Raw genomic sequence first — 25,693 nt, 5'->3', positions numbered from 1 at the left:
GATTTCTTAACTTTTATAACGGAGAATTTTAAAGAGTGGGCTGATGGCAATTGTTATAATGCAAATTGTAATAGTGAGCCTCACTTCCAGACCTCTAACATTCCTCAAACACAAGTCCCTTAGACTGAGGGGAGGCCAGGACTCTGAAAAATAAGTGTTCAATGTTATAACACATATACGTAGTAGTAACTATTCCTGTATATTTCAAAGAGACCTACGGTCATTCACCAGAGTAATTGTATAGTAAAGAGAAGAATACTCAAATATCTCAAGGATTGTTGAGTATACTTTGAGTTGTCATTGATATTAGGGACTCCTAGTTGGAGTGGGGATTTCAAATTCCAGATGCTAACTGAAGTACTGCTCCAATGGAGTGGGGATTTCAAATTCCAGATGCTAACTGAAGTACTGCTCCAAATCCATCTCACAGTGTATAAAATGGGTCTTAGTATCATATTCAACATCATCAGGAAAACGGCTAACCTGATAGAACATTGGAATGTACTCTTTTTTTAATGTTTTTTAATGTTTTTATTTATTTCTGAGAGAGAGAGAGACAGCGTGAGCCCGGGAGGGTCAGAGAGAGAAGGCAATACAGAATCTGAAACAGGCTCCAGGCAATGAGCTAGCTGTCAGCACAGAGCCCAATGCGGGGCTTGAACCCATGAACTGTGAGATCATGACCTGAGTCAAAGTTGGACGCTTAACCGACTGAGCCACCGAGGTGCCCCTGGAATGTACTCTTGAAGATATAGTTAACGTCCTGATTATGGCATCCTTTTCATCAGGGTAGTGTCCTTTGAGATGAAAAATATACAACGGTCCAATTGCCAGTACATGCTGATTTATGCCGTTATGTGCTTTGAGATCCAAAGTTTGGAAGTAGAAGAAACCTTTTACCATCATTATCGTGAGTCACATGTGAAATTTCTGCTTCCTTCTCCCTGTAAACATAGATTTTGCTTGACTAAAGGCCCTGGTCCCTAAAGGCACTTTTCTTCCAGGGATCACAGTAAGCCAAAACTGCAGCTACTGCCTAGTCACTTTGAGATCCTTATACCAGAAGACCAAATGGCAAAAGTCACTACACCAGCAGGAGGAATTGATGATTCTACTATAGAAAGCATAGAGAAAACAATGTCTGAAACTCATGGGATTGGTGTTTCAATGTCTACTGACCATGGTAAATGAGTATTTGTATCGGCTGTTGCCTGACACGGAAAGGGTCATCTGCAGGCTCAGATCCCATCATGCAAGTAACTGAGAACAACAAAACTGCTGGAAGGAATACGGAATTCAGTGACAGAAAGTATAGAAGGTGTGATATAATCTTATCACTAAGGAATTTAGTAATCCTTAGAGAAGAGAGACTCCAAGTTTTCCAGTTGGGGACATGTTTAAAAACTAATAAAAAATACGGGCGCCTGGGTGGCTTAGTCGGTTAAGCGTCCGACTTTCGCTTAGATCATAATCTCGCGGTTGTGGGTTGAGCCCCGCGTCGGGCTCTGTGCTGACTGCCAGCTCAGAGCCTGGAGCCTGTTTCGGTCTGTGACTCCCTCTCTCTCTGACCCTCCCCTGCTCACGCTGTCTCTCTCTCTGTCTCCTAGAAATAAATAAACATTAAAAAAAAAAAAAACTAATCAAAAATAAACATTGAAACAAGTCCAAACTTACTTATATTTATACACATTGAATTTGCATTAATAAACTAGTTCTATATGAGAAAACCAAAGTGTGGGACACCAGATTGCAGGATACACTACATCTTTTATTTTACAAGCAAAAATACTGATAACTAAGACATGCATATGCGACCAGTGTGCCCTGCATCACTAGCTAAGGTCGTCTTTGTTAGGGTTCTCTCAAGACAATAATTTAAAAGCAAGTAATTTATTTAAAGTATAATTCTGGTAAATATCTGTAGAGGAGTTGAGAAGTGAAACAGAAAAGGGATGGAAGCCTATTCATTCCTACCTTTTCCCTCACCTCCTCTTAAGGTAGGTACCCAGAGGATTAGGGTTGTTATTTACAACTCTGAGAGCTCTCTGTAGTCTATGCTTTTCCTAGTATTTTTCCTTTAAATACAGTTAAGAGAGGTGCTGGAGTTATCATAGACCTAGTTAGTCCACCTTCCATAAAGGTATCTGGCTTTTTAATGTTGTGTAACAGCCCTCCCCCAAAATTATTGGCTTGTCACAAGAAGAATCATTTCTTTTGCTCACACATATGCAATTTGATCAGAGATTTATGGGGGATTTTGTCTCTGTTCTATGTGGCATTGCTAGAGTGTCTGGACTGGGGCTGCAAGATCCACCTCCAAAGTTGGCTCAATAATCATGGGTAACAGGTTGGTGCTTGTTATGAGGTGGTGCTAGAGCACTGGCAACAGTTTTGTGGCGCATGAGCCTCTCCATGAGCTGTTTGGGTTCCTCACAACATGACTCAAATTCTATTCATCAAATAACACAGCTCTGGGATATTCAGGAAGGAGGGGCATAGAATCACCTTTCTATGGAAGGCATGAGAGAGACTCTGGTACTGCCACAAGCCACAAGCCTGATGTAAATGTCCAGCTATGTGTGTTCTCTTGAAAATGGAGGATGGGACCTTAATTCCCATTAGTCCTCAGTAGTGTGACATAACAGAAACCTTAACCAATATTTTTGTTTTTCAACCACTTAAACTTATTTTCCCTAATTTAACAGAGCCATTTCATTAGCCACTTTGAGAATACTTTGAATTTCACTTGTGTGTTTTTATCCCTTACAAATCCTTTTTGCTCACATAAGATTCATTCTTTTAAGAAATGAATAATCTTCAGAAACCTCTTATGTATAGGAAAAATAAGAGAATTATAAAAGGAAATAACTTTAAGCTAAGTCTTACACATCTCTTTAACAAATCAAAGTGCTGCTTCATGATGCAGCTATTAGCTAAATCAGTGCTATCAGTTTGAATTTCTTCATGTCTTGTTCTTTTCCCCTTGTTTCCTCTGTCTTATTGTGTTTTCAAATCACTACTGACATCTTCCACTTTCTTGACAGTTTCTTTTCTCACTAGGAAAGCTTGAATCTGGCACTGAACATGGGTATGGCCAGGAGGATACTCAGAATTTGTTGGCAAGAAAATCACCCTGAAAAAGAGTTTTCTTCCTTGTGTGCTTAAATATCTGTTGAGTCAGATGGTGTTTTTTCCCTCAACAAAATCTTGCCAGGGAGAGAAGTGGCCTTGCGGAGACAAGTCTCTGTGTCTGAATAAGAACAGGATTAACGGTAGGGGAAATTATTTCTATGCTGAAATGAATTCTTCTCTGTGGCTTTATTTCGAACTATATTACCAATGTTCTTCACAAATACAAAATGGGACAGCCGAATTTCATATCATTTTGATGAAATGAATAAATTCAGTGGGGACTCCCATTGGTGCTGAGGGTCTTCAAGACTGGGAGAGTTTGTGCTTATTTTGAAGAGTTATCAGATAAGAACAAAAGACAATATAAGCTCCAAACAGGCAAGCTGATTTCATGTTTGCCTCAGGCAAACCAAATGTTCACTGTTGATTTACTGTTGAATTGTGAAAGCAAAGACTATAAAAGCAAAAACAATCTTTGTTCTTTTTTTCCCCATTGTGGTTCCTTGATACCCTAAAGTAATATGATTTGCTATGGAGGATATGAAGAAGGGATGGTTAGACTTATAGTTCTGGAAGCTTTCAACTGTTTTAACATTGTGGACACAAGCGTTAAAAAAATCAAACCATTTCTGTAACAAAGGTTAGAAATATTGTTATGAAGATAGGAAAATTGAGTTTTAGCGATCTCTTTCCACTTTAGTGTCCCTGTAAAAGCTGTGAGTTTGACTTAAAGCAATAACACCACAGCATGTTATTTCTGGTATACTGGCATTTCTTTAGAAGGCCACAGATTTATAAACATTAGCTATAATGACCAGAGAGCCCAATAATATTTAAATGCTACCTCCTATATAAACAAGATTCATTATTGTTAGAAAACATCTTGCTGAGCATGAAGCAACATTTCTTGCCTGAGTGAATTATACTAATCAATTAACATAAATTGTGATGAGTCAAAACGTTAAAGCAGCATTTTTTCACCCTCCACATTAAGAATAAAGGTGTTTACTTTCCTTACTTTCTTTACTGGAAAAAATGGGGAGAAAAATCATACTACTTTGATATTTTCATAGGAATCTTACTAACCTGATATAGCTTATCTTGTCAACAATGTCAATGAGTCAGATAAGGGACTGGAAACTCACAAGATTTACCTAAAAGAGCAGGGCTAAGAAAAAGCTAAACATGGACTCAGACTCATACTTTATTGACCTAAAAAAATCTCTGCTCAGTCCTTTACAGTTCTTACTGGTTCTAAAAGTTATTGGGATCATTTACTTGATGTTCTCATCATAAGGAAAAAATGTTTTAGAATACATCCCTCCCTCCCAGGGTGCCTGAGTGATTCAGTCAGTTAAGTGTTAGACTCTTGTTTCACCTCAGGTCATGATCTCACAGTTTATGGCTTTGAGTCCAAGTCAGGGTCCATGCTGTCAATGTGGAAACTGCTTGGGAGTCTCTTTCTCCCTCTCTTTCTGCCCCTCCCCAGCTCAGTCTCTCTCTCTCTCTCAAAATAAATAAGCATTTTAAAAAAAGAATATGTCCCTCTCATTAGGTAAAAAGGAGAAATCCTTAATCATTTTGACATTATGTTAAAAATGTAATACCTACATTTTGAATACAATCATAAGCTTTATCCTTTAAATTGTATTAGAATACAATAGAAAAATTGTATTTGAACAATAGCCATGAGGTTCTATGCAATTTTCATGTCTCAGGCTATATACTGTTTCTAGGGCTACTGTAGTAAGTACCACAGAATTGGTGGCTTAAAACAGAAATTTATTATCTCACAGTTCTGGAAGATAGAAGTCTGAAATCAAGATATCAGCAGGGTTGGGTCTTTCTGAGGGCTCTGATGGAAAATCTGTTCCTTGCTTTTTCTCTTTTTTCAAGCTTCCGGTGACAGCTGGCAATCCTTGAATTTCTTTGGTTTATAGTTTTATCACTGTAATACCTGCTTCGATCCTCACAAGGCATTCTTCCTGTGTGTCTCTTCTTCCTTCTTCTTCTTCTTCTTTTTTTAATGTTTACTTATTTTTGAGAGCACAAGCAGGGGAGAGGAGCAGAGAGAAGGAGACACAATCTGAAGCAGGCTCTAGGCTCTGAGCTATCAGCACAGAACTGGATATGCAGCTTGAACCCACGAACCATGAGATCATGATCTGAGCCAAAGGTAGACACTCAGCTGACTGTGCCACCCAGGCACCCTTCTCTCTTATGAGGATACTGGTTATATTGGATTAAAGGTTTACTCTATTCTACTATGACTTCATCTTAATTTGCATCTTAATTACATGTGCAAAGATTGTACATCCAAGTGAAGTCACATTCACAGGTATCAAGGATGAGGACTTCCACATATCTTTTGGGGAGACACAATTCAACCCATAGCATATAGAAATCATGCAGCAGGAATCAGTTAAAAAACAATGAAGCAGAAAACTATATAGCCTGAAAGAGCTGGATAAATGTGGTCCTACCTATGAGTGTATGTATTTGTGTGTTTGTACATGCGCTAATGTATTCAATTTTTTTTATTTGTTTAATGTTTATTTTTTGGGGGGAGAGAAAGAGAGAGACAGAGCATGAGCAGGGGAGGGGCAGAGAGAGGTGACACAGAATCTGAAGCAGGCTCCAGGCTCTGAGCTGTCAGCACAGAGTCCAATGGGGGACTTGAATCAAGGAAATGCGAGAATATGACCTGAGCCAAAGTGCGACGCCCAACTGACTAGGCCACCCAGCCATCACTACTGTATTCAATTTATACCTGATGTCAACTAATACATTGGTTTTAGATTAGTTCTAATTTTTTATAAAGATTTTTATTTACTTATTTTGAAAGAAAGAAAGTGAGGGGGGAGGGGTGGAGAAAGCCAGAGAGAATCCCAAGCAGGTTCCATGCTGTTAGCCCAGAGTCCAAGCAGGGCTTGTATCCATGGACCCTGAGATCATGACCTGAGCTGAAATCAAGACTTGGATGCTTCACTGAGTGAGCCACCCAGGCACCCCTACTTCCAATATTTTTTAATTTCTATTTTCTAATTTTTTCTAAGTAGTTTCTATTCTTAACATGAGTCTTACCTCACAACCCTGAGATTAAGGGTCATGGGCTCTATGGACTGAGGCAGCGAGGTGCCTTCTCCCTTTTTTTTTTTCAACTAGTTCCAATTTAAAAAAAAAAAAAGTTTATTTATTTATTTATTTTGAGAGAGAGAGTGACAGAGCACAAGTGGGAGAGGAGTAGAGAGAAGGAGAGACAGAATCCCAAGTAGGCTCCATGTCATAAGTGTCTACAAATAATTTACCAATTTTAAGATCTCTTAGCTGGAGATTTATCTTCAAGAAGTCTTTCTGGACTTTGCCTTTGGGATTTGTAAATTTTATTCATTGAGAAGCTTCTCAGAATTCTTCAATCTTCGAACTAAAAAAAATTCTAGTTTTGGATATATAAATTAATTATCTTTTTTCACACAAGTAGGAATTGATTATATTTCCAGGAGTGGTCATCATACTCTCGGTTCCATATCTTAATTTTCTAGTATTCAAACTTTTTTGTAAATATTCTTTGAATAGCTACAGTTATACCTTAGTAATTATGAGATTCCAATTAATATATAGACTATACAATATAAATCTGAAAGCAGCCTTATGGAACACTGAAGACCTTGATTTATTCAGCACAGGAGTTAAGAAGCTATCCATCTGGGAAACCAGAATAAAAATTGTTAGGTCAATGTTCATTTAATATTCTTAAAAAGTGAAATACCTCCATGATATTTCAAAAGATCTTTTGCCTACTATGCCCAAAGCGGCAGTCCATTTGGAGCAAAGTGTATTGGCTAAGCTGGTTAGAACTCAAGTCATCCTATTTTGTGCATGCATTTTTATTTATGCATTCCCCACTTTTTATGCATCTGATCTATGCTTACCTATAGAAATGAAAAGCTGTTCTGAAACCTAATTGAGTTGGTTTATTTTACTTTATATCATTTTTTTCCTCACTGCACCCCCCCCCCCCCCAGTAATGATACTCTCACAGTACACTAATGCTTAGATGTCCTAAAAATGTGTTATTTGCTTTTGGTTTAGAAACTAAATTAGAGTAGTAAAAAGTAGCCATAGTATCTGCCTCTCTTATTTTAAATATGCTGGCTCTGGCTTTTATGTGACACAGATTCTAGAGCAAGCATAGCAGTAGACAGCAATTATTAATTTTTATTCTCCCCTTCCAGCTCAGAAGGTAGTTACCTAAATGCTACAATAAATTTGGAGAAAAGAATATTACCTCTGTGATCCATATTCTTCCCCTAATCTACTGAGCTAGGTTTACTGCCCAGTGAGCTAGTGAGCAGGAACTTCCCCATGAGCACATGGGGAAACAGTGAAAAGATGGGTGAAAACTGGAGTCATCTAGCTCTTTTCTTCACACCCAGATCCTGGCTCCTGAAGTCAAGCATCTGAAAGGTATAATGAATTTTCTGAGGCATATGAAGTCAAGAAGACTTTCATATGGAGGGAAGATCACAAGCAAATCTAAAGCATAGCTCATGATTAAGAGTTCTGTGAGGTGCTACTGGGTGATGAGAGGAAAAAAAGTATTTCAGGCAGAAATTATTTTGGGAAATCATGGTTTAAACAAAGTTAAATAGGTTTACCTAATTCAGAATGTCTCAGATACCTAAAGATGATTAATATACATTGTGACATTAAAAACAGGGATACACTTTGTAGTTAATGGACTCTGAACCCAATTCCAATGTGGAACTGGAAAATCTCCACACCAACCCAGAAATAGCATCAGATTCCATAGGTAAGGGGTTCAGTTCCACTAGATAGGCATCCATTATAGATGCCGATCTCAAGCTCAGGTTACCTCTACCTCTGACCATTTGGCTACAGATTGAAGGTTCCAACAATTCCCTCCAATTCAGGGTACCAATTGCAAGTCCAGGTTCTTACCTGTATTTCTTACCAACTTGCTATGACTTGCTATAAGTGACGTTTCCATTGATCCTCCTTGGATTTGATTAATTTGCTAGACTGGCTCACAGAACTCGGAGAAACATTTCACTTCACAGATAACCGGTTTCTTATAAAAGGATACAACTAGTAACAGCCAGAGGGAAAAGTGGCACACTGCAAGGTATGTGGGAAGCATGCCTAGCTTCCGTGCACTCTGAGCAAATCAGTCTCCTCTAATCTCCACCTATATTCATCAACCTGGAGGCTCTCCAAACTCAATCTTTTGGGTTTTTCTGGGGTGTCTCTTACATAAGTATGATTATTAAATCATTGGCCATTGGTGATTGATTCAACCTCTGGTACCTCTCCCCTTCTGGGAAATTGTGGGCGGGGGCAGTGTTACTGAAAATTCCAATTCTCTATTCACAGGTGGTTCCCCTGGCAACCAGCCCCCATCCTTAGGTACTTTCCAAAAGTCATCTCATTAATATAAATGCAGGTGTGATGATAAGGGCTTGTTATGAATAACAAGACATTCATTTCACTTTATGCCTCTGAAGTGATTTGAGAAACTGACTGCAAGAGACAAAACATTTTAACAAAACATGCTCTCATTGCTCTTATGAATGACCAAGTATATATATTTTATAAGTCATAATATTGAAGTCCACCACCTGGTCTTCAAAGAAAGATTCCTTATAGCAAAACAGTAGTACCTGTCAGAGTATTACTGTGTATCATTTATACAACAGATACAGCAATACTATCAGATGAGGCTTTTGGAGTGGTGGGGGTTCCAGGGGCCGACGACCAAGCGGGGCCGACGACCAAGAAAAAATTCTTGAGGCATCTTTAGTGCAAAAAGGTGATTTTATTAAAGCGTGGGGACAGGACCCACTGCCCCCAGACCATAAGGAGAGACTGATTATATAGTATGGAGTTGGGGGAGGTAAAGTCAAGGGGAAGGTTCCAAAGGGATTTTCATATACTAAAGAAGACTCAGGATACTGGAGGACTAGCTATTGTAAAGCTAAGGTGGTTTTCCCCTCTAGCAAAGCATTAACATTAAGACAGTAGGAAGTTCCTGGAGAAACTCTGCCTGCCTCAAATATTTGTCAATGGGCTACAGATAATAAGGAAATTTCATTTTATCTCCTATTTCTATCTGCCTTTGTTTCCCACATCAGTAACTACATAAATATGCCTAACATTTGGAGAAGCCAGAGTAGGGTAGGGATAGATTTAAAGAAACAACTCATTTGTTCTATAAACCCTTTACAAATATTTTATATTCTTATATTAGTTTGACTATTGTTTTCTTCCCTTCATCTATGGCTACCTGTAGATAGAGCCTGAAAAATAAGAGTCAAAAGACACTGGCACATTACCAGAATTTTGGTGATAGAGCCCCTTGCTAAGGAAAGTGGTGAAAACCTCAAGACAAAGGAAGGCAACCTGGCTGTGTGCACATGTGTGACATTCCTCATGACTCTGTAACACAGACCTCCCATTCAGACTGTATGTTACCATATATGGGACACAAAGGAGCACAAATTGTATAATAGGCAACCCTCACTGCACTAGGGGTTCAACCTTTTGGTTCTTAGCCTGTTGAGCCCATGCTGGCACAAATAAAGCTGCTTTCTGGATAGAAAAGCCTCGGTGTCCCGAATCTCTGTGTGACTCACTGCTACATTCTATTTAGTAATTAATAGTGGGTCAAGTTTATCAACATATTTTATAATGTCTCCCAGAGCAATATTGTTTGAGTTTGCAGGCTGTACTATTTGTCCAGTTCTAGAAGTGAGGAGCCTGAAATTAAGTCCTCCATTAGAAACAACCTCAGGGTGCATGTAGTACCAGTTCCAGGAAAAGCCTCAGCTGAAGCCACCCTTCGACCGCCCTCGGATCTGCCAATCAAAAGAAATGTGTAACATTCCTGTGGTCTTGGAGACGAGTCAGGGCTGGGAACTGCAGGTAGTTACTTTGTACAAACTTGCCAATCAGTCACCACTTGCAGGAGCCCCACTAGATTCTCTGAGCCCACCTCATAATTGGTCATTTTAAAAGACTCTCAAAGGTCATGCTTGGGTCCCGCCAAATGTAATGGATGCCTAGCAGATACTGAATGGTCAAAACTGTTACTATGTTGTTACTATGGGCATTGCACAATTATGATTGGTGCTTACGTAACGATGCAAAATGTACAACGTGTGCATGGTAACACCCCTGCCCTTTCCCCATAAAAACCCTGCTCGCCACTGTTCGGGGCTTCACCTTGCTGCTGCTGTGCTGGGAGACGGGTGAGCCCCTGCTCGAGCTTGTAATAAAGACCCTTTTGTTCTTGCATCGGTACCGGCTCCTTGGAGGTCTCTGGGGACTCGGGATTCGGGCATAACAGAAGCAAGAGTGGTATCAGCAATATATGGCTTCCCCCTTTCAGCATCTGGTATAATTGACCTAAGAGATATTATCATCTCTTGCTCTGAGACTCTTTTGAGGTGTTAGTGTCATCCTGGATTTACCTCATTATATAACCCATTTATTTATTCACTCCTTTACCCACAGCTACTAGTTTTCCTTCTCTGCATGTATACTCAAACTTTTCCACCTTCGGATGGGATGTTAGGTTTGCCACTGTGCTTGTGTAGCAAGCACATGGCAACACTAGTCTAGCAAGTTTCTTCTCTTCAGTTCAGTTTCTTTTTCGTTTTTTAAAGTTTTTGTTTATTTATTCATTTATTTGAGAGGGAGGGTGAGCGAGAGAGAGAGAGAGAGTGCACATGAGTGAGTACGACATGGGACTCGAACCCACAAACCGTGAGATCATAACCTGAGCTGAAATCAAGAGTCTGACACTTAAGTGAACGAGCCATCCCGGTGCCTCTCCAGTTCACTTCTATTCAGATAGGGAGAGGCTGCTCAGGTGCACAACTAGTGCGTTCTCTTCACGGTTAACCCCAATTTTGCCAGATACAGTGAAGGTACATCCTGCCCCATCAGGCCCTTAGAAATTCTGACAAAAAGGTTGAAAATAGTTACAGTTTCTTGGTTAGGAATCACCCCTGCTCCCAGCCCTTGTAGTAGTGGTCCTGGTCCCACAACCACTGCATCAAGTGGGCGGGGGGTGAGGGGCCGTGGGGAGAAGCTGCAGTGATGTGGAAAGAAAAAACACCAGCTTCCTCGCTCACCTCCTCTTCTTCAGATCCACGAGAAACACAGAGGAAATTTATCCAGTGGGGACACTCCTTTAGCCCCAATCATGTTGATGTGCAGTGTGAGCACACACTCATGAAGATATGTGTGCCAGCCCTTCATGATTTTATCTCCCTGTTTTAGACAGCCAATGTTTTAATTGGCCATTCCAAATCTTTTAAAACTATTACTTTGAGGATGATATCTCTGTCCACTGCTGGCCATTATGGGTTGTAAATGTGTTCCCTGGTCTGCAAAAATGATGGTCCACCATCCAAACTGGTACAGTATCTTCTGTTCTGGATCTTTCATAATACTCAGCATTTATATCTACATGAAGGAAGGAAAGCCCAATGCAGAGTAGGTGTCTAATCCTATCAGGACTCTTTTGTATTCCCCAGTGACACCAGTATCCATCTCACTTGCCATCTGTGATCAAGGCCTTTTTCTACCAGCGGATCTGCCACAGAACATTGACAGTCTCTGTCTCTCTTGGTAGACAGAACAGTTATTATTGGCATTTTTGGTCTCAGAGGGTGCAAGAGGGATATGTTTAGATTCAGCCCATCTCTGAATTGCTGCAGTATCACCAGCTTCACTCATTTCATGGATCCAGGTGGCCACCTTAGGTAAGCACACAGGGATATATGCTTGTTAATTCCAATCACCTTCTGAATCTGGAAGAAGATTCTTCTGATGGGCATCAACTTGTCCTACTTGAATGTACTCCTCAAATTCCCAGTGATTTGCATAGGGCTGTGCTCCTCTTTCCATTATCCTCCTGCCTGTCCATATGACTAGGCCATTGAGCACCTCCTGGTAAAAACCCATACAGAGGAGATTTTACAACTCTTCGATTCTTCTATCACTGCGGGGAAAGCAGCATGCAGTTAAGCCCACCAAGCTGATTTGTTTTTACCTTCTTCACTCAGAGTGGTAGCCTTCTATATTGGATGTTGTCCATTCACCTTGGAACTGCCACTTCTTTGTTGGTCAGTTGAGAGCTGCTTTAGGGCATTGTCCATGCTAATAGAATTCAGCAGCTTCTCAGGCACTTCCAGAGCCAGGCCAAGGGGGAAAAGAGGCTCCCTGCTAGTATCTCTTCTTTGCATTCCCCAGGCAGCATGATCCTGTATAAATCATTTGAATTTTATTGTGGAGTTTTGGGGCCACTGCTGTCCCCCTAAGGATATCATCCAAGACATTATAGCTACTTCAGATTTTAAGATCACTTTATATCTGCTCCACAGAGGTAGCTTTAATTAATAATGTTCAATAACAAGGTGGTAAATGCCCCTCAAATAGAAATCCTCTAGTCCAAAACCCCGGTAGTATTTCTGAGAGGTGCTCATAAGCCCCAGTTTATGTTTCGCCTAGGGCTAGCACACAGAATTTGTCCCTCCCAGCACTCCAACTTGTATTCTACGCTGAGTGCGCTCAGGCAGTCTTACTGGTTCTCGTTTAGTATGTCCAATTAACAGTGCCTGAATGACAGATTTACAAGCCTTCTATTTTTTAACACTAGGTAGGGGAAATGTTCCCCAGTGAGATACAATATCTATCTCTGCAGTAAAATCAGGTAAAAGAGACTTCACATAAAACCCTTTCAACCACTTAAAGCCTCAAACATACCAATTCTCCACACATTTTTTTACCTTAATTCCATCAACTTTTATTTTATTTTATTTTTTTAATTTATTTCTGAGAGAGAGAGAGAGAGAGACAGCATGAACAGGGGAGGGTCAGAGATAGAGTGAGATACAAAGTCTGAAACAGTCTCCAGGCCCTGAGCTGGCTATCTGCAGAGTCCGACGCGGGGCTCGAACCCACGAACCGTGAGATCATGACCTGAGCTGAAGTCGGACGCTTAACCGACTAGGCCACCCAGGTTCCCCAACTTTTATTCTTACATAGCTCTTCTATTTCCTAACTGTAGCCTCTATTAAGACTTCATCTACAGGTTTTGGTTTTATAATACTAGAGGGGAAGTATTCCACAGCCAGACATAATATTCATTCCCCAAAAGCATTCTGGTAAAGGAGACACAATTTCTTTACATAAAGCTTGCTTAAATATTCTGAATTTCATAATCCTATCAACCATTATATTTTTTTTATATTCTCTCAGTTCAATTGTAGCTCAAGTCAGGATGAACCACAGTTGTTGGAACATCTGTATTAAGGAATTCTGGCATATTCTCTACTCCTGACTGATTTACCTACTCCTGTGCAATAGGCTTGGGTCCCCCAGTAAGGAGCAGAGGGGCCTTGGCCCTTTGTCAGTCTTTGTCTTTATTAGCCTAATCACTGTCCTAAGTGATAGCTGGACGCATTTTTCATAGCAATCTCTACCTTACAACTCTTAAAATTTCTTCAAATTGGGATAAAAAAGAAGAGCTGTGTTTGGGGCCCTTTAATGTTGGGGGACCAATGGGGATCCCTTTGGCACCTCAAAGCTCTGGTAGTACTGTATTTTAACCTGTTTTAACCCATCAATGTCCATTTTATTTCTCCCACTTCTTAACAACCACCTCCAGATTTCTACCCATGAGTTCTATGACTCTTCCCCTCCTGTTTCCTCTTTGTTTCACTCCTGTCACATTTGCTTTACCCGCTTTATTTCTTAAAATAACCTCTTACAGATTTCTACCTAATTGGGAAGAACCCCTTGATTCTTCCCCAGGCTTCTCTTCCGATTCTCTTGTTAATTGACCTAATTTATTCATTTGTATCTGTAAGACTCAGAAGGGGAAGTTGAAGCAGCAAATTCTGTCTGTCCCTTGGGCATATGGGGTGCCCACATGAAAAGTGCCCCTTTAACCACAGCATTTACTATGACCTGGGTAACTGTTAATATTCACTGAGTGAATATCAAAAAGATAAAGCTTTCAACAAGTGTTGGACTTTCGGGAAGAAAGTATTATTTTATTAATTTTGAAGATTAGTGGGGTTTTTTTTTTTTTTTTGAGAATTGGTTGCATTAGCCTATAGGATAACAGTTCTTTCTCACTGAGCCTAAATGAAAACTAAAGCAACTTTATTTTGACATTAAATTATCTGAAAAAAAATCATTTGTTTTTCCCTATAAATAAATGGCTTGCTTTGAATGAGTCTGAGATAATTACTTTGAATTAATAATTTATAGAATCATTTTAAGTAAATTTCTCCATATACATTTCTATAGCAGTTAAAAGTGTATTATTCTTCAGAGTGCCTAGGTATCTCAGGATGTTAAGTGTCGCACTCTTGATTTTGGCTCAGGTCATATTGTGAGTTTGAGCCCCACCTTGGGCTTTGCACTAACAATGCAGACCCTGGTTGGGATTCTCTCTCTCACTCTCCTTCTCTGCTCCTCCTGCACACTCTCTCAGAATAAATAAAAAATGTGTTATTTCTGTTTTTACACAGTTTTTACTGATTTCTCTTTGACTTTCAAAATTCTTCCTTCATGCTCCTTACATTTTGTAAGAGGTGGGGAGAGGCAAAACTGTTATTTCTATCAAAGCAAAATTCTCATAATATCTTTGAAGATTTTAGACTTTTAAAACATGGTTTATCTTTGAAAAATCAAATATCACAGCTGTTACTAAGAGGCACTGAGGGCCAGACTTAAACGTGGTAAAAATCTTAAAAATCCATTTCTTTTATGAAGTATTTTATCTTAGTCTTCTAGTTCAGGACATTGATTGGCTCAAGTTTCTTTAAGCAGTAAATACTGAGAGATCAACACCATGCAGTTAATTACATTTTCTCTCATCTTCCAACATTTATATTACCCCTCTAACCACACACCTATTTAGGAAAACATTTCTATACTTACATATCTCCTGGTAGCTCCTCCAGTTGCTTTCTTTTCTTTACTTCATTCTTACTTTTAATTCCTTGCTTCTGTTATTCAGACTCAGACAGATGTTTCTTCCTTAAAAAGTAGTAATACAGAATATTTTCTAGAAATCATTCTGTTCTTACTGTGTTCAGTGCCCAGCTTCCCTCTAATTTTCTATGTGGGGGTTCACCCTAGGTATCCATGCATAGCCAGGGATGTTTCTTTTATTATTAATTTTACAGAGAACAGCAGAAATGGACAAGAGTTGTTGCCTTCCCAGTGTGTATCCACCCTGTGCATGGTGGGCAGCTATACAGTTAAGTTTGACTATAGTCTTAACATTCGAGTTTGCTTTATAATCTCAATCCTCTTGCCCTAGTGATTGATTTTAACCATGCCTATCTCATTTAGCACAAAGCAAGGCTGGAGATGTGTGGTAGGTTGAATACTGGCCTCCCAAAGACATGCGTGGCCTTATTCCCCAAATCTGTGAATGTTATCGTATACAGTAAAAGAAATTTGGCATTTGTGATTAAATTAAGGATTGGAGGTTATCCTGCATTTATTCCCTTGGGTCCAGAGTATAATCATATGGGTTTTTAGTAGAAGTACTGAGATGGAGTCAGAAGGGAAGGAGAAGGTTATAGGATGATAGAAGCAGAGATCTGGAATGGGACACCTTGGAGATGGAGAAAGGTGCCACAAGGCATGGAATACGAACAACGAACACTAGAAGAAGCCACTAAAACCTGAATAAGGCAAAGAGACAGACTGTGTCCTTAGAGCTTTGAGAAGGTACCAGTTCAGCGGACACCTTGACTTTAGCCGCAAGAAACTGATTTCACACTTCTAGAACTGTAAGAGACTAAATTTGTGTTATTTTTAAGCCGCTACACTATAGTAATTTGTTGTAGCAGCAATAGAAAACTAATATAGGATTAGAATTCAATCCATGGAGTTTTCTTGTGTAGTTGGTTACGAAACAAATTTCATTTCTTCTCTATGGTATAAACAACAGATGTGAGGTATGAAACTATTTTAGCCATTAACCCATATGATTGAGGACACCTTGAATGTGAAACTGACAAATATAGGAGAATAAAATTTTAAAAATGTACAGAAAAGCAGGAGCATAGCCCTGGTCAAAACATGTTTGAAACCTGCAATGAAAATAAAACATTAAAAATAAAAATTAAAAAAGTGGGGTGCCTGGGTGGCTTAGTAGGTTAAGAGTCCGACTTCGGCTCAGGTCATAATCTCACAGTTTATGGGGTTTGAGCCCTGTGTTGGGCTCTGTGCTGACAGCTCAGAGCCTGAAGCCTGCTTCAGATTTTGTATCTCCCTCTCTCTGACCCTTCCCTGCCCACGCTGTCTTTCTCTCTCTCTCAGAAATAAATAAAACATTAAAAAAAATTTTGAAATCTGCAATGATTCAGGACTGTTTCAGTTCTGTATGCTTACAAATTCCTCATTATTGACCAGATTTTTTCAATTACTTGCATTGAATGCAACTCAGCTGATGTAATAGCTTTGCACAAAACCTTACTTTTTCAATACAATATCTAATATGATTTCATAGCTGGATGAAACAAGAAGGAAGCTGTCCTGATTTGAACCAGTGTAACTGATTAGTAAGAACTGTGTAAGTAGGGATGGTTACGGTGCCTGTCACACTCCCCATCGTATCCTCCTCTCTAGCACTGTTAACAAATGCAAATAGGTGTTTAATAAGTATTTTTTGAAATGGGTTGATGACTAAATATAAAATGTACAAAGCATGACTGGAATATCATTATCAGCTAATTCTGCCTTAAAAATATGTTTTGAGCTGTGAGAAACTGAATATAAACATGCACAATGACCAGGCAGTAAATGAAAATAGAACTCTGACCAACAACCTCTATAGCAACCAATCAGGAAAGCAGATCACAACCTCTGCAAGCACTCAGTCCCAGTCAGAACCCAGTCAGTGACCACCAGCTTCCCTATCTTTGCCCTAACATTCTAACTCACGACCAGGCAAAGAAAGCCAAATATGCTCCTCAAACCAATCACATAAGATGCTGAGCTTCTAGTGAGTCTGCCCCTAGCTTCCCCTGGCCAACCACCTTCAATAAGGATATATGTGATGTCATCTCTTTTTCCACCATAAAGCTTTCTCATTGCCCTGACTACCTCTAAGTCTTTGCCAAGTAACGATGGCTGATTCCTTTGCCTTAGCAAACTCTGAATTAATAGGTTCTGTTTCTTCGCATTTGGATTATCTTCATTTATTTCCACAGCTATATAAATGAGGCTGACACTCTTTCTTCAGGTTATTTCTTGTCTTAGTCATTTATGCGTAAGACACAGTTTCTGTGGAAAGGTACCTTTTCAATAAAATTTCACCATATAAATGGTTTAGATATTTTTTTTTTAAAGTAAATAGATGGGAATTAAATTACTTCAGTCCTGAAATAATCTCCCACTGATCTGGAAGAATTTGCTTAAAGTTTGACCACTGAGGTTTCATTTAATTCATTTATTAATTTTTTAAAAAATGTATATAACAATTAAAACTCTCTATGACTGGGGCTAAGTACAAGGTCACAGTGATGGGCAGACAAATTCTGCTTCAGATCTCAGGGAGATTATAGTCCAGAAGGATAGAGAAGTTTACATAATTACATTTTTAATTATAATCTTAGTAAGGGCCAAAGGTAGAAATTCAGGAAGATAAAAGGATATGGTAGGGTTCCAGGCTTGAGTGTAGACTGAGAAGCACTTTATAAAATAGTGGTAGAGGATCAAATTGCCTCATGCTTAGTTATCTTTTAAAACTTTAGAGGTTAGTCATGATTCCAGGAAGAGTTTAAAACCCATGACTGTAACTGAATTCCTGTCATTCTGGCAGAATGGGGCATAAAAATAGAAGTCATTTTAGCTTATTAGAAAATAAAGTTATATTTCTTAATAATAGAGATTATGAACTCTGATTCATAACTACCACACATATATACTTCATACCCTAAGGTGTTGACAATGATTGTTAGATTCATTTATTTTCCTTGTATAAGTATCTGCTTTATATAGTAAACTAGTTATTTGCAAAACAGTGAATAAAGACTGGTTGAAAACCCTTTCTCTTGGGGCACCTGGGTGGCTCAGTCTGTTGAGAGACCAACTTCAGCTCAGGTTGTGATCTCATAATCTCCGAGTTTGAGCGTTTGAACCCCCCATCGAGCTCTGTGCTGACAGCTCAGAGCCTGAAGCCTGCTTCAGATTCTGTCTCCCCTCTCTCTTTGCCCCTCCCCCGCTTGAAACTCTTTCTCTCTCTCTCAAAAAGTAAATAAACACTAAAAAATAAAAAAAAAAGAAAATCTTTTCACTTTTGTTTCCTGCAAACTATAGAACAGATTCCTTAGTAGAGTCTTTAGGAAGACTCTTCATAATTTATCCCCAAACCTATCTTTCTCTATTATTCTAGGACTATCCATCATTCTTTTTGACACCTTCAGTATTTTCAACATGCCAAGTTTCTCTTCCTTATACATTGAATCTGTTTTCATAGCACCCTTTTATCTATTCATGTACTTTAGTCAACTTGAATTGCTTGTTTGCTTTTTCTCCCTGATATGTTTATTACATATTCCTGGGCTAACTATGATCTCCTCTGTGAGGCTTCCCCCCCAACCCACCTCAGATGAGCACTATTAATTTTCTACTTTACCCTTATAATGTAGCATATTTTCTTATCACTAATTTAGCTTTCTGAAATATTAGGACAAGTATTTGGAGATGAAATCCATACACTGCAGTTATCTTCATTAACAGCATTCTCTATATCACTGTTCAAATTTCTATTTGACATTTTTAACCTATAACTTATTATGAAACTAATTTAACTTAAAACAAGATAATACTTTACATTACTGAAGCGTGTTCTCAAAGATATAGATTATTTCAACCATATTTACAATTCTGGAAAACCATTTATTCAGAGAAGTTAATGGAGCAGTTATGAGCAGTAATTTATAGTGGTTAAGTGACCAATTCTGAAGCTCCAAAATCAAACTATTTCAACTTGACTTTTGGATATGCTACTTACTAGTTCTGTGCCCATGGGCAAATGATTTCAACTTTTTTTTTGTCTCCATGTCTCCATTTCCTCATATGTCAAATGGGGACAGTTATAGTACCTGATATAGAGTGTCAGAGTGAGGCATAAATGGATGAAAAGAAGTCAGAATGATGTACGGCACATAGTAATCTCAGCACATTTTACCTATTAATTCTACTAGTAGTTGGGGCGCCTGGGTGGCTTAGTCGGTTAAGCGTCCGACTTTCGCTTAGGTCATGATCTCGCAGTTCGTGGGTTCGAGCCCCGCGTTGGGCTCTGTGCTGACTGCCAGTTCAGAGCCTGGAGCCTATTTCGGAGTCTGTGTCTCCCTCTCTCTCTGACCCTCCCCTCTTCACGCTGTCTCTCTCTCTCTCTCTCTCTCCTAGAAAAAAAAAAATTCTACTAGTAGTCATGAGTGTAGTGGTAGGAAAAGGAGGCCAGGATTAGTTTTGGTGTTATATGTGCCAGACAATATTCTAGTTAGTTCTTCCATCAAGGAGTTCTAGTCTATCAAGGGAGCAAAAATATAATATCAATACATACCATTGTGTCTGATGCCACAAGAGAGTAAGGCACATAGGAGATCAGGAATATTGTGGAAGAAGCACTAGAGAAGAAGTAACATATGTGGTGAGTTACAGAGTTCTAGTAGAAGTGAGCAACAAAGAAATGCAGAAGCAGTGTCTCAGGCACATACAGGCACACATGAATGCAGGAAGCCTGGGAGCCACTGCACTTAGAGCCCCTCACTGTAATAGAGAAGTGGTAGTCAATGCCATGGTTAACAGTGAAAGATAGACTTTAGATTGGAAAAGCGTTTGGTGTTTAGTGTGAAGATGTTTGGAGTTTTCATAGGAGTCAGGCAAAAAAATTAACTACGGGACTTTTATTTTTGATTGATTAAAAGTATTACTTGCCATTAGTGTGGACAATGGAGTGAGTTAGGAGCATGTATGGCAGGTAGAAATTTATTGCACTAATTCAGAAATAACCAGCAAAGTCCTGGATAGAAGTAGCAATAGTACACAGTGTATAGAGACACTCTTTCAAAAATATGAGGAGGACTGAGAAGAATAGAAAGCTAGAGGCAGAAATGGAAGGTTACAAGGTTTGGACATGTTTGCGTAAATTTAACTATAGTTAAGAAGTTTAAATTGAGGAGAAACAGGAAGGGATATAAAACTGGCTAGATAGCACTGAATGTTCAGTATGTTTTGGCTTAAAGTAGACTGATCAGTCAACTTATGTCTTGAACTTGGAGGACCACACTACATGAATAAAATAAGAAGTAAATAAATATTTATCACTGACATTATGAAGACATTGAGGGTATAACTTAATATAAGCTATAACTTATATAACTTATTTTGAGACAGAAAATAGAAGGTAAAAATTTGGTAAATTATGTTGCTTATGTAATTTCTGTTAATTATGTACCTTATGTTACTTATATTATGTTCCTGGCATTGTGTTGATTAATTTAAATATACTTTACAACACAAATGCAATCTTATGAAATGATATTACTATCCCATCTTATATATGAGGAATATGAAGGTGAAATCATTTAATTAATTTGTTTAAGATTAGGTAAGAAGTAGGGGCACCTGGGTGGCTCAGTCAGTTAAGCGTCCAACTTCCACTCAGGTCATGAATCTCATGGTTCTTGGTTTTAAGCCCCGCATGGGGCTGTGTGTTGACAGTCAGCTCAGAGCCTGCTTCACATTCTTTATCTTCCTCTCTCTCTGACCTTCCCCTGCTCACGCTGTCTCTCTCTCTCTCAGAAATAAATAAAAAAAACATTAATTTTTTTTTAAAAAAGGTAAGATAAGAAGTAGCAGAGCCAGGCTAAAAATCCTAATCAAACTCTGCATGTTTTATTCCTATACAAATCACATTACACTTCTGACAAAGTAAAAAAAAAACAAATAAAAAGACTAGATATACAGTAAAAGCAGTATTGTGTAGGAAGGCCCGTTTGTTCTACATGAGAGGAAGAAAGCCTCCTCCGGTATGAAGAAACGTTAATTAATATTGTGTTCCTTACAACGTGCTGACATTGTGACAAGAGTCAGACTTTAAACTGTGAAAAGTATTGCTTTTGCATGTAAGAAATATATGGTCTTTTAAGGTTCTGACATCGAAAAATATTTAGAGACTGCTACTGAAAGTATAAGGTGGCAGAAAAGTGGGGTTAAAATGGTGAAGTAATATTTAATCCAAGGGCACAATTTTGTATAGTCTGAATTTACTTTCATCTGTATAAGGATAAATAGAAAGTATATCGGATTCCAGCTTTAGGAGATTTAGATTATTACGAAGAATTGAAAGAGGCTCTGATGGCATTCCCAAGTGATGCCCTTTAAATTAAACATTTTACCCCCCCCACCCCCCCAAAATCTCTTTCCTTTTCTTTGGGAGGGAAGGAAATAAGGTCAGACACTTCCTCGCTCCACTCACTAAGCTACTGCCTCACTCAGAACATGGAGTGAAGGGGGGACAGGCCAAGTCTCCCATAAAGTCTGCCCTTCCTCCAACCCTTCCTTCCCACAAAGTGTCAAGATTAGAAAAAATTTAACTGTATTGTTCTTCCCCTGGCACTGGACAGAGACCCCACTACATCCAAAAAGGAAGTTGGGGAGGCAGATGTGGAAAAAGGAATTCCTTCTCACTTCACAGAAGCCCCTTTCCAGTCAGGGGAGAGGTGGAGGTAAGATACTGGCCAAGAAGAAGAGAAAACCTCTAAAACCTTTTTCTTTTAACCTGACATATTTATGTAGTCAGTGTTTCGGGAGGGGAGGAGATTTGGAATGATGATAACACTTCAAAGTCAGGGAATGAAAGCCAAATAGCAGCTGTTTTGGTCATAATTTCCCGATAATGGGAAAGGGGGAAACAAGAAGTGGGAAGTAGAGGGAGGGAATGTTTGAGGGTCCTGAGCCCACAGCTCACTTTGAAAGGCGAGGCAGCAGAAGACAGACAGCTGGGTCCCACCAAGAAAAGAGTACTGGGAGCAGTGCCCGGGTGACTCCATCAGGTAAGCATCCAATTCTTGAATTTGGCTCAGGTCCTGATCTCAGGGTTGGTGAGATCCAGCCCTGAAGGGGCTCTGTGATGGCCGCAAGGAACCTACTTGGGATACTGTCTCCCCCCCCCCAATAAATTATTTTTTAAGGGCCCTTGGAGAGACATACAAGAAGCAGCCACTCACGTCCTGCCTCTCCGCCATCTCCCCACATCTCTGAAAGCTGCGGGACTACCCCAGATGTCTCCGATGCTGAGCGGCCACCCCTCCTGCGTCAGTCACAGACTCCAGCACACGCTTCTCGAAGCTGTCCTGGACCTCTTCCCTCTCATGTTAGAGGAAGCAGACTGTCTCAGAGTTAAGCACGAGGTCCATCTCGCACATGCTGGGGAAGTATTTGTCCAGGAGCTCGGCATCTCGCTGACTCGGCTCGAGCATGAGGGGTTCATTGTCCCCGCCGCCCAATAAGAGCACAGCAGAGGGAGAGGCCGGCATATCTTTTACAGACGATTTTGAGGACCCCGAACTCCAGGAAGCCGCACATCTTGGGCTTGCAAGCTAGAACGACCTGCATAAGTTGTCAAGCCCCCTTATTTCGCTGCTTGTCTGACAAAGCCCTGTACCACTGAGCGGCCTCAACTTCTCAGGCCCGCTGAACGGCCGCAGAATCCCATCAACGTGCAGCGGGCAGCTCCGCATGTCCCTCCTCAGCTACCGTAGGCGCTCAATCCTTTCTGAATCTTTTTTTTTTTTTTTTTCTTGCTGCCTAGAGGCCTGGTCAGTGCCGGGAAATTTTGCTTTTGCTCGAAGCCTCCTTCGTGCAGGAAAGTTTCCAAGACGTCTGGGTCAAAGCAGTGAAAGGTTAGAAGGGTATCTCCGTACTACTATGAACACCTTGGGGGCCGATGGCCTTTTGACAAGGCTAACTGTTCCTTGCCGCCTTTATCTAGAATGCACAAGTCAGACTTGCTTGGGGCTTTGACATTCAGGGATCAGTTCTTACTGAGGACAGCTGATGTTTCAGTTTTTTCCATGAGCTGAACTTTGGTGCACTTGAGACATAATTGTTATTCTATAGAGAAGTTGTGTGTGTGTGTGTGTGTGTGTATGTAATTACATATATATGTAATTTACAGCAACAATTTGTTATGTATGCAGATATCTTATGAATAAACAAATACGTATTTTATCCAGTTTTCCAAAACATTTTTAGAACTGACCTAAGATCATGGTAATTTAACTTGAATTATTTTTGAATGCAATACAAAGTCATTCTTTTCTCATGATTGCTTGATTCTAGATACCAAATTTGTCTTTGTATATAATTATAATCTCTCATTGTTTCCACAAATAAAATATTAGCCAGATTCATAACGTCTGTATAAAATGTAATTAAACAATTTACATATCAATTTACAATTTTAAATAGTGACAAACTAATAGTTCAAAACCAAAATCTTGTGTTATCTCTAGAAGAATGGCATCTGTGCAATATAAAGTTCGGCTAGAATGCATGGAGTGAAATACGAGCTCTGTGAGGTACTAGGAGTGGGATTTGGAAAAGCATTTCATTTAAGTGTGCCTCATCAATAAAAATGCACTTAACATTGTATTTTAAGTGTCTTACAGAGATCTTGCCATTTAAGGTGTTACTTGCCATATGGTTAGCATTCAGTAAGTATTAGTATTTACCTATTCCACACTCAGACAAATTTGGGAAGGAGGTAGGTTAGTAGTGAGTTGCCTGACTTATTTTTCATTGCCTAAAATAACCTGATCCAGTGTACAATAGGTACGGAGGTTGACTTCCATTGGAAGGACTGATTGTCAAATTTTCAGGAGTTTGGGGAGTTGGATGATGTGACGTTGGTAGCTTGAAATTGGCTATGATGGGATTATTTATCCTGATTAGTCCCAGAAGGCAGTTGTTAAACATGTCCCAGGATAATAATGAAGTTAGCTTTGTTATTCAAGTCAGTAGTTTAATCCTATTGGTCAGATTTTAAAGGATCTTTAGAGAGATTACAGAAAATATTCCATTCATTAAAAAAAGAGAGAAAGAAATAGAATTTTGGCAGTTTCTTATACTATTAAATGTTTACCCACGACGTGACCCAGAAATTCTATGCCAAGGTATTCACCAAAGAGAAATGAAACCATATGTCCACAAAAGAATTGTTCAAGAATTTTCTAGCAACATTATTCATAATGGGCAAAACAGAGTTGTCACAAGAGTATAAAAATAATTGTTATATTTGTACAAGTGAATACTACATAACAAAAAACCAAAAGAAATTAATTTTTGATGCATAAAGCCAAGAGAAAGAATCTCACAGAAGGAGAGTTGATTGAAAGAAGCCATACCAAAAAAAAAAAAGTGTATAGGAGATGACTTTATTTATATAAAGATTAACACCAGACAAAAACGATCTATGGTGAGAGAAATTAGAACAGTGTTGCCTTTGGTGTGATAGAGGTGTTGGTGGTGGTGGTAGTTGCAGTAATAGTAGCAGTGATTGACTGGAAAAGAGAATGACAAATTTCTGGTGTGATGGAAATGTTCTCTATCTTGAAGTGGCTGTTGGCTACATGGGTATACACATTTATCATATCTTATCAAACTATCCACTAAAACTCTGTGTGTTTTATTGAACATAAATTAAATATCAATAAAGACAAAGCAATATGTTTTATTTTTTGAAGTTTATTTACTTTAGGAAAGAGAAAGAACACAGTGTGTGTGTGATGGTGCTTGTGGTGGGGAGATCAGAGAAAAGTAGAGACAGAATCCCAAGCAGGCTATGCAACATCAGTACAGAACCCAATGTGGAGCTTGAACTCAACAGACAATATCATGACTTGAACCAAGATCAAGAGTCCGATGCTTAACTGACTGAGCCACCCAGGTGCCACTGAAACAATATATTTTCACAGAAATACTGTTAATAATAGATATGCATGATGACTAAATTAGATAATTAGAAAATAAAGTTTGGGGAATATGTATATTTATATGAAAAGAAAAAAGGTAGCAATTAGGTATACAATCCATCTAATCTATCTTTCAATCACTGTAATTTTTTGTATTGTGGGACATTGAACAACTTTATGAATATTCTGGTTTCTAATCTGCAAAAATGGAATTAAATATAATACCTCAAAAAATAACTTGCTGGATTAAATGAAATACTTCATCAAAAGAATTTGTGATGCCTGGCATTTAGTAAATACTTAATCATTTATACTTATTAGTTCTTTTATAGCTATTCTTCTATAGCCATTTTTATTAGGAGATAAATACATAGTAGAAAAGATAAAACTCAGAGTACCTACTGAATTTCCAATTCCATCTCCTGAAAGTACCAGAAAGAATGGAGCAGGTAAATGTGCAAGCCATATTTTTATGTAGTAACGGTATGTTATTCTGTTACACTGTTAAGAAATGACAGTTG

At 39.0% G+C, this 25,693-nt stretch overlaps 1 long non-coding RNA gene across 1 annotated transcript; it reads right to left on the bottom strand.

Moving 5' to 3' along the window:
* Positions 1-10,912: 10,912 nt before the first annotated feature.
* LOC120239850 lies at positions 10,913-22,557 on the bottom strand. The gene is made up of 4 exons (XR_005530525.1): positions 22,428-22,557; positions 19,760-19,823; positions 15,112-15,210; positions 10,913-12,422 (listed from the first exon to the last, which is right to left on the bottom strand). It is a non-coding gene; the product is annotated as an uncharacterized LOC120239850 (long non-coding RNA).
* Positions 22,558-25,693: the final 3,136 nt, after the last annotated feature.

This window comes from Hyaena hyaena, unplaced genomic scaffold, assembly GCF_003009895.1.
Source record: "Hyaena hyaena isolate Hyena2069 unplaced genomic scaffold, ASM300989v1 scaffold_239, whole genome shotgun sequence".
NCBI lineage: Eukaryota > Metazoa > Chordata > Mammalia > Carnivora > Hyaenidae > Hyaena > Hyaena hyaena.
The sequence above is the reverse complement of the archived record's forward strand: the minus strand, read 5'-3'. Positions and strand labels throughout refer to the sequence as shown.